The sequence below is a fragment of the Oryctolagus cuniculus genome, chromosome 10 (genome assembly GCF_964237555.1).
Source record: "Oryctolagus cuniculus chromosome 10, mOryCun1.1, whole genome shotgun sequence".
Taxonomy (NCBI): Eukaryota; Metazoa; Chordata; class Mammalia; order Lagomorpha; family Leporidae; genus Oryctolagus; species Oryctolagus cuniculus.
The window spans coordinates 28,307,010-28,320,117 of NC_091441.1; the positions used below are offsets into that span (position 1 = coordinate 28,307,010).

At 50.0% G+C, this 13,108-nt stretch overlaps 1 long non-coding RNA gene across 1 annotated transcript; it reads right to left on the reverse strand.

The window, feature by feature from the left end:
* Positions 1–490: 490 nt before the first annotated feature.
* Positions 491–8,581, reverse strand: LOC103349339 (uncharacterized). The gene is made up of 4 exons (XR_011379332.1): positions 8,186–8,581; positions 3,183–3,327; positions 990–1,139; positions 491–892 (listed from the first exon to the last, which is right to left on the reverse strand). It is a non-coding gene; the product is annotated as an uncharacterized lncRNA (long non-coding RNA).
* Between the last annotated feature and the right edge of the window lie 4,527 nt (positions 8,582–13,108).

A 13,108-nucleotide genomic window follows, 5' to 3' on the forward strand; every position in this document is an offset into this window, starting at 1 on the left:
ACTGGTTCAAGACCCGGTTGCTCTGCTTCTCATCCGGCTCCCTGCTAATGCACCCAGAAAAGCAGTGGAGCACGGCTCAGACATTTGGGCCCCTGCACCCATGTGCAAGACCCAGGTAGACCCTGATCCTTGGCTTCACCCTGGCCCAGATCTGGCCCACTTTGGGGTGTTGACTAGTAGATGGAAGATTTCTGTCTGTCTCTCTCTCTGCCTCTCCTTCTTTATTTTGCTCTGCCTTTCAAACATATAAATACATCTTTTTGAAAAATGGAAGAGAAATAGACTTTTTCAAACAATCACTGAGAGAATCCATTGTCAGCAGGTCTCCAGCACAAGGAATTTTAGAAGAAGTCCTTCAGGCACAAGAATATGACACCAAATTGGAACCTGTATTAACACAAAGAAGTGTAGTATAATAGAAATGGGAAAATGATGGCAAAATAAAGTTCTTTCTTTAAAAAAAAAAGCTTTATTACTCTAAGAGGTAAAGGCACATTCAAAGCGAAAATAGTGTCAGTCTGTTTTGCTTACTGTGTGTATCAGTCCAGTGCTCTGACGACACAAGCAGAGGATGGGGGCGTGCGTACACTGTTGTGAGGTCCCTACGCTGTGCCCGAGGCAGTGTGTTATTTGAAGATACTCCTTGATTACTTAAAGATGCATGCTGTGTATGTCTAGAGTAGCCACATATTTAAGAAAAGATTTATTTTATTTATTTTAAAGACAGAATTACAGAGAGAGATAGAGACAGAGAGAGTGGTCTTCCATCCGTTGGCTCACTCCCCGATGGCCACAATGGCCAGAGCTGAGCCAATCCGAAGTCAGGAGCCAGGAGTTTCTTCTGGGTCTCCCACGTGGGTGCAGAGGCCCAAGGATAATACATGGGCCAAGTCTGCAGAGAAAAGATACACTTCTAAGATTATATGGAATGACAGCATATCTACAAAACATGAAGCAAAAAACTGATAGAACAAGAAGACAGCACGTACATAAGAATACAAAAGGCCTGAATACCACTGCCAACCATGCTGACCCAGCGACTTCTCTACACCGTTCCATCAAGATCGGCAGAATGCGTAATGGTTCCAAGTGGATGGGGCGCTTTCACCAAGACAGGTCTTATTCTGGGCCATCAAATACTGTCCAACAAATCAAAAAATACTAGGAACTCTGAAAAATATGTTCTCAGACAATAGCAGAATTAAATTAGACATCAGTAACAGAAGTTATAGGGAAAACCCTCAAAACCTTCGCAGTAAAAAGTGTATTTTTCAATAACCCATGAGTCAAATAGAAAATGTCCATGCAAATCAAACGTATAGTTTGAATGGAATAAAAGTGAAATTGTAATATCAAAATGCAGCGCACAGCTAAAACAGGACTTACAGGAAAGTTTATAAAAATTAAATGCATAAACTAGAAAATACATAGACCTGAACTCCCTCATCTGAACTCCATGTTAAGGAACTGGAAGAGAAGCACAAAATAGCCACAGATGGAGTGAAAGAAGGAAACGGTGACGATGCCAGCAGAAACAATGAAAACGAAAACAGAAGCGAGAGAGGAACACAGTGAAACCAAATCTGTTCCTTTGGCAAAATTAATAAAACTGCCACGAGACTGAGCAGGGAAACTGAGAGCGAGAAGACACCAAAGCCCAGAACCACAAATGAAGAGGCGACATCACGCCGGACACCAGTGTTGTTAGAAGCTTAAACAGGAATTCTGCGCTCAACTTTATTTCCTTGATGTCAGCCATCAATACAATGGAGGAATTCCTTGGAGACACGCATCACCCAAAGTCACTCAATTTTGCACAATCTTGTCCAGAAAAGAGAAGAGGTAGGGTCTCTTCCCAATTCATTTTATGGGGTCAGCATTACTGTAATGCCAACACAAAAGATATTGTAAGAAAAGCAACATAGACCATTTTCCGTCAGGAACCCAGATGCAAATACGGTAATCCCCCTTATCTGTGGTTTTGCTAACTCAGTTTCAGTTACTTGCGCGGCTAACCACAGTCTGAGAACAGTCACTGAAAAATTCCAGAAATAGAGAACAAGCACATTTGAACTTGCACATGGCACTAAGCAGCATGAGGAAATCCCGCACCTTCCCCTGTGTCACAGCCAGGCCACGATCCGTCCCTTCGTCTGGCTTCTCCCCTGCTGTACATGTGCCTGCCCACTAGCCACTCGGTCACGTTGCTTGCCAGTTCAGCTGTTGTGGTACCACAGCGCTTGTGTGCAAGTCACCCTTACTTAACCATGGCTGTAAAGTGTGAAAGGACAATAAGGTTGGTTTATAGAGACCACACACACATGGCTTTCGCTATAGTTCATTGTTATAGTTATTCTATTTTATTATTGGCTACCTTTTATGGTGTCTAACTTACCAATTAAACCTCTTGTGGGTATGGATGTACTTATATATATGAAAAATATGTGGTATAGCTGGGGTTCTGAACTACCCTAACTATGGTTCTGAACTACCCTAACTATGGTTTCAAGCATCCGTTGGGGATCTTAGCTTGTATCCCCTGCAGAATAGGGGTCTACATAGTACCATAGATGTAACAAAATACCAACAAATAGAATCTGTCAATATATAAAAAGGATATGCCAGTGCCGTGGCTCACTAGGCTAATCCTCCGCCTTGCGGCGCCGGCCACCAGGTTCTAGCCCCGGTCAGGGCACCGGATTCTGTCCCAGTTGCCCCTCTTCCAGGCCAGCTCTCTGCTGTGGCCAGGGAGTGCAGTGGAGGATGGCCCAAGTGCTTGGGCCCTGCACCCCATGGGAGACCAGGATAAGCACCTGGCTCCTGCCATTGGATCAGTGCGGTGTGCCGGCCACAGCGCGCTGGCCGTGGCGGCCGTTGGAGGGTGAACCAACGGCAAAGGAAGACCTTTCTCTCTGTCTCTCTCTCTCTCACTGTCCACTCTGCCTGTCAAAAAAAAAAAAAAAAAAAAAAGGATAATATACCACGAGCAACAGAGGTTTATTCCAGGAATTCTTGGTTGGTTCACAAATTGAAAATCGATCAATGTGTTCCACAGTATTAACAGCCTCAAGAAGAAGACCATGTGGTTAGCTGAATAGATGCAGAATACACATTTGACAAAATTCAGCATCCACTCACGGTAACAACTCTCAGCTGACTGCGAGCAACAGGAATTGCCTTACCCTGGTAAAGGGCATGTACAAACGCCCAATAGGAATGGTCATTTTTATGGTGGAAGAATGAAGATCGTCCCTCTAGATCCAACACAAGACAAAGCTAGCTTCTTCACCACTCCCATCAGCACCACACCGGAAGTCCAGTCGACTCCTAAGGAGAGAGAAGAAAGAAAGAGTGATAATGGGGAGGGGGGAGAAAAAAAAAGAAGAGAGGGAGAGGGAGGAGGGAGGGGATGAGGAGAACAAGATAAAGATAAAAGTCATACTGTTGTACGTATAGGGAGGAAGAAATAAATTAACTCAACTCTAAACTTCCATGAACCAAGCTGATGATCCAGTCTCACTATCACCGTCTCTCTCCCCACACTTTCCAAAAGATTTAATGAGTTCTGGAGTCGGGCTGCACCAAGACACCTGGAGGCCCTTCCTTTCATTTTCAAACTGTTTTTGTGACTGTTAATAACTGCCTAGACACCTGTTGTCACCGTTCACACCTGGTGTCACCACACAATTCACACCTGTTGTCATGTTCACACCTGTTGTCACCACACAATTCATACCTGTTGTCACTGTTCACACCTGTTCTCACCATTCATACCTGGTGTCACTGCACAATTCACACCTGTTGTCACCGCACAATTCACACCTGTTGTCACTGTTCACCCCTGTTCTCACCGTTCTCACCTGGTGTCACAGTTCACACCTGTTCTCACCATTCACACCTGGTGTCACAGCTCACACCCTGCCTTTGGGCCCAGTGGCATCCATTCACTAGTGGTACTAGGGAAAGCTTCAGAAGGGCTGAGGCTCTCAGTGCCAGGAGATCCACCTCCCCCGGGCACCATGTACCCAGGTGAGGCCTCACTGTCCCCTGAACTCTGCCTGAGCCGTGTGCAATTCTGTGAGACTCCCGTCCACTCCCATCTTTGACGTCTGCTCCTCGGGGTCCCTCCCCCTGTTTGTGCCCCAAGGTACTCTCTCCTGCCTCTTTTGCTTTTACAGCCATTCTCCATGGCCCATTAGTTTCTAAGTCAGAATAATCATCAATGGAAAAAAAAGTTGATTTCCTTCTCTTAAGGGCAGGAAACTATTAGTCTTCCAATTTTTCAAGAAGGCGAGAGAAGATGAATTATATTCTAGTCTTCCGGTGCTGCAGAGGAAAATAAAACATAGTGAGGTTTCCAACCGACTGTGGATCTGCCTGTTTCCCCTTCCCTTGTACCAGTCCCTCCTGTATTTGAAGCTCTGTTGTTAGCTGCATATGTATGCACAGTCCTCTGCACTGTCCCATCACCATCTCCCGTGCCTGGTGTCTGTTGTGTGTCTCACCCGTCCCGCTGCCTACCAGGCTGGTGGTGACACAGACATAGCCAAGGACAGCCCCACCTCCATCCCCATGGTAGTGACGGCCGCAGGCACATACACGCGATGCCGGATGAGCACCAGAAGTAGTGAGCGCATTTCCTGGTGTTTCACTTGGCGTCTGACCAAGCCGAGTCTCACCAAGCATGAGCCATCCCTCCTGCCCCAGGAGGCTCCGCTCCCGCTGCCTCCTCCAGGCCCAACCGCTGCAGAATCCTTTGTGCTCAGCTTCCCTCCTGCTCGCCCCGTGTGTCCCTGGAGTGCAAGGAGCAGGTGCTGCGGGCTCTGCTCCCTGAGATCCGGGCCCCAGCATGACGTTCTAGCCTGAGCGTGCTTTTTAGTTGATGCATGAAAGTCCTGACAAGAGGAGCGTGGCTCACTTCAAAGACTGTCCTGAAAACCAAAGTAGTATTCTCCTCGTGGAGAAGTGGTTGGTGCCGAAGGCCGGTTACCTAATGATCATTACCCTGATGAGACATTACTTGTATCAGAGCATCGTGCTGCACCACATAAATACATACGATTATGGTGCATCAACCAAGAAGAAAATGCTAAACTTTAGAGAAGTACATGGTACTAAGCAATCACACATTAAAACAAATCTAAAAATGTTTAAATAATTATAAAATAAAATAAAAACCAACTTCTGCTGAGAAGGAGCGGCACAGGTGAGTAAGAGAATATGTGGCAGCCTTGGCCCGGGCCAGGCACATCGGAGAGTGATCACCCTCCCTCTGCCCCCGCCGCTGTGTCTGCCTGGCCTCCTCTGCTCCCCATCCATCCTAGGCCTCTTTGTCTGCTTCATTTGGGGAGGGAACCAGAAGACGGAAGATCACTCTGCCTTTCAAACAAATAAATAAATCACTAAAAAAAGAAGTATGATGATCTCTGTATAAAAAATAGGTTAGTTTGTAACAATTATTTAATACAGTTATACTAATTTAAATATTTAATATATTTCAATAATATATTTTATTTAGCCTAATACATCCATAATATTATCATATTGATATATCAGTAATAGTTGGTTTTTAAAATGCTCAACCTTCAAAATCCACTATGAATTTCACAGTAGTTCTCCACTCATTGTAGCCACATTGCAAGCCCTCAGTGGCCACAGGTGGGCATTGCATTGGGTGGCACAGGTGTAGGAGTATCAGTAATCCTCTTTTTCCATGAAACAATGAAGCTATGCTGATTGATTGCCAGGCCACCATCATCCCTTTACCACACATGGTCTCCTTTATTCCTCACGGTAAGGCTACAAGGTTGGTATGCTCATCTGTAGTTTTTAACCGTGAGGAAGCTGAGGCACAGAGACAGTAAGTAACCGGCCCAAGCTCACACAGACGTTGGGCTCCAGAACTGGCAGTGGGAACTGTAACCGCCTGGGGAAGACTGCGCCTGCAGGCACGGGGGCAGCACGGCCAGGATCACTCCAGCGTGCGGTCTACCGACAAGAGAGGCACTAACTACAGCTGCCCGGGGATTCGGGCTCCTCTGCTCAGGAGGCTTCCACAAGCTTTTAGTCCCTGCCCGCGCTCGCTGGCTGCACACACCTCCTGTCTTGCACTGCTCTCTCGATAAAAATGGGGAGCCTTGATGAGACCCAAGAGCGGGGACCTGACTCTCTCTCTCCTCTGGTGTTTCCGACCTCTCTTCGTAGACTGTGCGTAAGACCCACGCTCACGACTAATTGATGAAAAATTAGGAAGTCTCTGTGTCTGACTCCAGCGCGTTTTAGAAACAAGAAGGCGTTTCCTCTCCGCCTTTCCAGAGTCTCGCCCCGTTGCTTCAATGCCAGGCAGGCAGCGTCAGTGCGGAGACAGCGCTACAACCCCTGAACCGGAGCAAGACTTCCTGGTGGGAAGCGGTGACTGGTTATAGATGGCTCCTCGCACACGCATGTCTTCTGGGGCGGAATGTAAATATTCAGAACTTCCCTGATTTCACAATTTTCAAAATTTATCCAGAATCAGCTTTGTCGGAATCAAAGGTCACAGGAGCCAGAGTTCACAGCCTGTTGGTAAATGAACAGCTGAATGAGCCCCTTGGTCACCTGGGGACAGCCAGCCCTGACCTTGCCCCTGGCTGCTGCCACCGCAGGCTCCACCTGTGCCCAGTGCACACAGCGGGGACTCAAACACCTGCTGGCTGGCAGACAGGTGGTAGATCCACAGCTGCTAGACCCACAGCCGAATGGATGCGTGGACGCGTGCTTGTGTGAATGACTCCTGCCCAGTGGCTCCGGCATGCGTGTGGGATACCATACTCTTGTTCTTCAACCTCTGTGGGCCCCTCTGATGAGTAGCATGGGTGAGTCTTCAGCTCCATTCCCTGGCCTTGCAACCTCTGAAGCGTGAAGACTGGAAAGAGCATCAGAGTCGCCCTTGTCACTGTGAGCCCACATCATCTGAAGAACCCCTGCCCGTGAGCCCAGAGGGATGTTCTCCATCTTTCTGCTTGGAGAGGACAAGCTGTCAGCACGCAGTGAGAGCCTTGATTGGCCTGCAGCAGCTCTTAAAGATCTAAATTAGTTGCCAACGTGTGTAAATAATGATTCTTAAAAAAAAAAAATCCAGATTTGTGAATGGGAAGGGGGTGGAGAGAAGCTTCAGTAGAATTGAGTCCCAGGAACCCCGTCCCTCAGGCCCCTTAGACCTCTCCAGTTGGCCACAGTCCCCGCTGGTCCTGGCCCGCTCCTGCACAGGGCCTCCTGCCTCCTGCCCACTGTAGGCACCACTGCTTCACAATCCTCCCCTCATTGCACACCTGAGTGAACCAAGGCTGGGAGAGAGGCAGTCATTTGGATGGATTCAGGCTGCTAGCCAAGGGCAGGGACCCCAGACCACCCGATGACCCCCAGTGCCCAGGATCCCGATTCTCGTATCTTCTCCCCCTGCACATGGACTGTCAAAATAGGCCGAGGAGATTGAGATCTAAAACTGTGCAAGGAAAATGAATTATAGAGTCAGCTAATGAAAGATTCTCATTGGCGTTAGGATTAGCACCTTCGTACAATGTAGATGCTTTATAAGACTAAAGAGAGTTGTGGGGTGTATGTTATCCATGGAGCAGCCTTCGAGGCAGCAGAGCCAGGAAACAGCAGAGGCCTGGTGAGGATACCGGAAAGGAAGCGTTTGCAGACACTTCAGAACATGTGCTGATGTGAATCAGTAACGTTATCACACTTTCCAAAAGGTCAATACCAACTAAATAAACAGATCCTTTGGTGGAAAAGGAATGAATTGATGTTGGGCCAGCGCTGCGGCGCAGTGGGTTAACGCCCTGGCCTGAAGGGACGGCATCCCATATAGGCGCCAGTTCAAGTCCCGGCTGCTCCACTTCCAATCTAGCTCTCTGCTATGGCCTGGGAAAGCAGTAGAAGATGGCCCAAGTCCTTGGCCCCTGCACACGTGTAGGAGACCTGGAAGAAGCTCCTGGCACCTGGCTTCAGATTGGCACAGCTCCAGCCATTGCAGCCATCTGGGGAGTGAACCATCAGATGGAAGACCTCTCTCTCTCTCTCTCTCTCTGCCTCTCCTCTCTCTGTGTAACTCTGCCTTTCAAATAAATAAATCAATCTTAAAAAAAAAAAAAAAGAAAAGAAATGAATTGGTATCTCTTCAAAATGGATAAAAACATACCTTGGCAAGTAGCCTGTTAGTTATCCACAGCAAGATATCAAAATACATTTAATCAGCTCCAAATTGTTGGATCCACCCGGTCCAGGGAGCTTGGCCATTTTCAGATGATACACAATCCCCTAGCCCCAGACTAACCCTTTGTAATTGCACAATCCTCTCCTTGGTCTGAATTCCATACCCTCCCTTTCCCTCCCTCTCTTCCCTCCTCCCCAGTCCCTAACCCCGGTTCACAGTCTTGATCCAACTGTTGAAACGTGACTGGCATTAGCATCTGGGGTTGCTGCTCCCAAGGCGATTGAAGCTTGAATGGGAATCGAGAACCGTATTTCTAGGTGAGCATTTCCAGCGCGTATCCAGGCAGGCAGGCGACCCACGCTGGGGCTTCTGTCTTTCTTTCTGTCGCTGAAAATCGCTCCCACCCCGCCCACATGCTTCCCTGCGCTCACCAGTCTTCCCCTACAAGCGACACCAGCCAGGACTTGAGACAGATCTGCCTGTGTCCTGCCAGGACCTTTCACCTACTTCTCCCAGGGCCCAGGCACCCAAGTTCCAACAGGACAGCTGTCTCCACGTTGTGCAGTTTGGGAAAATGACAACAAACCTTTGACTCGCAGGAGGGCTCTTGGCGGGAGCTGCCAGGCCTTATCCCTGCTGCAGCCAAGTCAGCTGGCGTGCGACAGGCAGAGGCTGCAGCCCCGCTCACGGGCACCTACCCACCAGATGAATGCTCACTTGTTCCTGCCAACAACCAGTATGACAAGGATCACAATGGCCAGTATGCGGAGAACCCTGGGGTCCAGAGGAGTTGTATGACTACCCTCGACCACACAGTCCAGCCACTGTGGACTCTGGCTGTGAGTCTGGGTCAGCCCCAGGCTGGTTGTCTGGGTGCCTGTCTGCCCCGTGGGACAATGCCAAATGACAAACACGTATAAAGGGGACTTCAAAACATTTCTAGGAAGTGGAATGAAAGCTAAGTTTATTCTGCTACAGAAGATTTTGAAATTCATGAGTAGCTTTTTCTTATATGTGCATCGCAGGAACTTTTTGAAGACCTGTTGTATGCAAGGATTTCAGATATTTTTTGCATCAAAATAAACCTCTCTTTTAATTCCATTTTCCATGAATATGTTGAAGTCCTCTCAGGTCAGAAGTCCAAGGACTTTTCCATATGATTTGGGAGGGAGAGGGATCCTGTTCTGGGACTTGGTGAACATTCACATCAGCCAACACATTGCCGAAGTGGACAGCTGACAAGACTAATCCAGGGATAAACCGCACATGACACCATGTGCTACATGATTTCATAAAAGATTTATTCTGTTTATTTGAAAGGCAGAGTGAGAGAGAGGGAGAACACAGAGAGAGAGAGAGAGAACTTCCATGATCTGGTCCACTCTCCAAGTGACCACAACAGTTGGGGCTGAGCCAGGCTGACACCAGGAACTCCATGTGGGTTCCCCACATGCATGGCAGGAGTCTAAGTACTTGGGCCATCTTCCACTGCTTTCCTAGGCTCATTAGCAGGGAGCTGGATTAGAAGTGGAGCAGCTGGGACTAGAACCAGTGTTCTTATATGGACTGCCAGTCACGAAGATGGCAGCTTAACCCACTGCACCACAATGCTAGCCCAGGTTGTGTGTGATTTTGAACTTGGTTATTCTCTGGCCCCGTGGAACTCACCACTGTCAGCTGAAATCCGGTGGTGACCCGAGGCCAGCACAGCTGGAGGTTGATGGAGCAGTGGTGCCCAGGTGGTCTTCTTGCTCTTTTTCTATCCAGAGAAGACTCCTGATGGCACTGCTTCCACCTTGTTGAAGTCCAAGCCATCAAGTAGGAAGGCAGAGATGGCAGGTCCCTGTGTAGAAGGACCCTGGACCTGGCCTGGGGAGGATCTGAATCCCAGCCCTAGCCTCAAGTCCACTAATGAGAGCAGGGGAAAGTCCATCTTCCCCAACAATGGAATAATTAACTGGAGCTGCTAACACCCCAATTTCACTCCTGCACCTGAGATCTGATACGGAGTTGCAGTTTAACCCAACACACCTGAGTGCACCTGGACGAAATGCCACGCCCTGGAGTCCAGGTGAGCGCAGGCATGGGTTCACACACTGGCTTGCCGCCACCTTGGGCATGTCCCTTCTCTTTCTGCTGCTGTCACCCCCAAACTCACAAACACCATCGTACAGAAAACCTCACCCCCAAAGACTCCCTGTGATTCCCTGGGGGCTGGCCCCAAGGAATAGGCAACAAATTCGCCTTCCCCGGACCAAGCAAATCCAGAGCTGAGCGAACTCACTGGCTGCCGCTGTTACAACAAGGGCCCTCCTGCTCACCCATGGTGGGCTTCCCTGTGCTGAACTCCCAAGTTCGTGTTACTCCTGGGCTGTGGTCACTGCATGGGAAACAGCAGCACGGCCAGGACCCACCTGTCTCTGTCCTTGCGCAGGCCACTGGTAAGTCAAGAGAGTACTTCTTGGAGGGCATTTTTCACCAAATATGCAGCAGCCAGCACAGCTGAGAACAGAAAGGGGCGTGGTGTTCTGGGTAACCGAGCTCCTGTATACTTGTGGGACAGGCAAGCACCTGGCCCATCGTCTGGCTCCTGGGGGCTCTCGGTGCTGACTGTGGGTGAACGAACGAAGAAAGTCCTTTACGGAATACAAGTGACTTAATACATTCGAGTGCACACTTTCCTAAAGTGTGGCAACGCTTCTCTGCAGACCAGGTTTTCTGGAAAGGTACGCGATCTCTGAGACCTGGTGCCTTGCTGCCTGCCCCAAGCAGAGGCGGAACCATCTGTCCATCACAGACTGATGACAAGGAAGTGTGGCAATGTGTGTAGAAGCACCTTGCAAACTGTTCAGTGCTGTCACCCTCATAGTCTCTGGGCAGGATCAACACAGAGAACAGCCTTTCCCTGATACCAAGACCCATGCTCTAAGCATCAGCCGTCCCTGTGGCCATTAGCAGTAGCTAACAGGTGGGCCTGCAGTGAGCCACCCCGCCTCGGCCTGGGCTGCTGTGGCTCTGCGATAGAGCATCCACAGCAGACCCCCTGCAGGCCTGCTCTGGTGGCTCGCTGGCTGGCCTTGCTCGTCCTGGGGTCGTGGGAGCATCCCCCAGATCTCCGCCTCCATCTTCCCGTGGCCTCCTCCCTGTGTGTGTCTGAGTGCATTTCCATGTCATTGTAAAGACATCAGGCGTATGGGATTAAGGGCTCACCCTACTCCATATGACCTCATCCTAACTTAATTAATTACATCTGCGAAGACCTTAGCCCCAAAAGGGGTCACTGGGGGTCAGGACAGCAACAGATGAATTTCAGGAGGACATAATTCATCTCTCGGGCCTGGATAACTGCTCTGGCTCTCTCTCTTGCTGGACAGTGGCGGGGCGGGGAGGGGCAGGGACAGATGTCAGATGTCCACTTGAGTGGGCCGTGGGATATCCACATTCAAGTTGATTCTGGAGGCCTCCATGAGGGTATTTCCAGATGAAATTAGCATTAGAACCGGGGGCTCTGCCCTCGGGCTGGGATTTACACTTCCTCTCTTCTTCTGGTTCTTCTGCCCCAGTCTCAGACCAACGGCAGCGCTGGCTTTCCAGGGTCCCCAGCCTGCAGGTGGTGGGTGCTGGGATTTCGTGGCCCTCACACGGTGTGAGTCAGTTCCTTGTAGCATCTCTCCTGTTGGCTCCCTGTCTCTCGAGAGCACTGACTAACGCACCCAGCCAGACACAGCATTCTAACAGGCTCTCCCGGAAATCTGGATCTTTCTGGGAAACAGAAAGTGATCGTGTCTGAGACTTCTCCTGTGATGTTCCTCCCTACGCTGGCAGATGGGTTGAGGCAGAGGAGCTGGCCAAGCTACCCAGTGGCCGGGGGGTGTTGAGTCTCCCAGCAAGATGTCCTCAGCTATCCACTCGCAAGGCAGGCCCCTCCTCTTCCCAGTTGCTGCTGTCCTGCTGGTGCTGGGAGCTTAGATCACAGCTGGGAGAGCTTAGGCCTCAGCCCTTAGCTGTTTCCTCCCTAGACGTGGCCTCTGCCCTCACTCCTCCTGGAGCTAATATCAGGCGGCAGCTGCCATGGGTCCCTGTCCCAAGTGATCTACCCAGTTGCACAAGCTATGGGACCGCTTGCTCCTTTTTCCTCTCCACGTGGTTTTCTAAACTCAGCTCTCTTATTTAAAAGAAACTTTTAATAAAATTTATTTGAAAAGGGAACAGAGAAAGAGAGAGAGGAAGAGAGAGAGAGGGATGCCCCATCTGCTAGTTTTGGCCAGGCCAAAACCAGGAGCTGGGAACTCAATCCAAGTCTCCCACGTGGGGAGCCAGGCTCCAATCACGTGCGTGATACCTGCTGCTGTCCAGGGTACCTGTTCACAGTAAGCTGAGCTGAGACTCAAACCCAGCTCTCTGGTGTGGGATGCAGGTATGGCGGGCACATCTTAATCTCAGCGCCAAACACCTGCCCCAGCTTTCTTATTTTTAAACAGCACCAAAACCCTGTAGTCAGGGCCCCCTCGCCCCAGCCACATGGAAGCAGAGGAGGTCTCGGCCCCGAGGTCCCAGGAGAGATGGAGTCCTCTCCCGGCAGTTGGCCAGAGCTGGCACTGGCCTGTGCCTTCTCTGTCCCCTCCTCTTGCGTTTCTGGAATGCCTATACTCTCCACCACCTCCTCTGGCTCATTTGCCTTCCTGGGATGCCTCCAATTCCTACGCAGAGGAAGTAAGAGAAAAGATTGACAGCTGTCTGGCTGCTCTTGCAGTTGAGCCAGAGGGCACAGCCAGGGTGGAGCAGGAAGTGAGACGAGATGGGGTCCCGGTCCTTGGGGTCCGCACTTGTCTCTGCGGATGCCCCCGGCAGGGACATCACTGCCAAGTGTACCGTCTGCTGAACCAAGGCTCTTACAGCCCCTGCAGG